Source organism: Sinocyclocheilus grahami, unplaced genomic scaffold (assembly GCF_001515645.1).
Source record: "Sinocyclocheilus grahami isolate Dianchi unplaced genomic scaffold, SAMN03320097.WGS_v1.1 scaffold1297.1, whole genome shotgun sequence".
In the NCBI taxonomy this organism is placed as follows: domain Eukaryota; kingdom Metazoa; phylum Chordata; class Actinopteri; order Cypriniformes; family Cyprinidae; genus Sinocyclocheilus; species Sinocyclocheilus grahami.
In genome coordinates this window covers 128,163-129,168 of record NW_015506476.1, presented here as the reverse complement: position 1 = coordinate 129,168, position 1,006 = coordinate 128,163, and positions in this window count along the sequence as shown.

Genomic DNA, 1,006 nt, shown 5'->3' with positions numbered 1-1,006 from the left:
TATGCAAGGAAGGTGGCATCCGCTTTGCGGAGGATTTGACGATGGAAGATAGACCTTTGAGACGTGAGTTATGGCCAAGAATCGAACAAGCCAGAAAGGAAGGCAAAGCAGCTGGCTTTAGAGGCCCATTTGGGTACATCGAGGGTAAAGTCAAAAGTCACACTGTTTGTTTTTACAAGAAACTCATTCAGAGTCGGCAGATGCTGCCTTTTGGAAAAAAACAGTGGGGGGATGACGTTATTCAGTCATGGGTCAAGTCAATCTGCAGCTGTCGCTGTTTGCATGAATAAATGCCCTGGTAAAATTATTACTTACAAGGCTGATATAGATGGTCATTGGCTCGCAGTAGTTTTACAATTACACAAAATATTTTTCATCTTGGTTAATGTGTATGGATATAATGTCCGCACACAGAATAACGATCTTCTGGAGACAGTAACAGATGTCATAAATGACCTCAAAGCTAGATATCCTACAGAATATGTTTTAATTGGTGGCGATTTTAACATAACACCAGACGAATTTATGGATAGTGTAGAAATAGATGATCCAATAAATATGAAATTTCCCTCCCCCGATCAATTCTCAATTGGAAACATTAACAATGAACAAGGTAAACTAGAAATTAATTTTGATGATCTCCTTGTCCAAGGGATCCAGAAGGACTGGAGCCGCAAGGTTAAAAAACAAAAGAAGAAAGAACAACGCAGAGGGAAACAGGAAAATAAGAATAAGAATAAGGAAAATAATCCAATTACTTAGGAAACAGGAAGTTCTGAATAAGAAACCCTACAAACATGTCCTTGCGGGGCCCATGCAAGCTTTTTGTGGGCACAGTGTGCTAGGGCCAGCCCACACCAAACCTAAACAGGCCCAGTGTGGGCTTGCCCAGGTGAGGCCCACAGCTTCACCACTCGCATCTTCCCGTCTGACTTCAAACAGTTTCCAAAGACAAGTAAATGACCCCACCCCCCCCCACCCCGCCGCGGGGGGTGTGGTGTCGCAG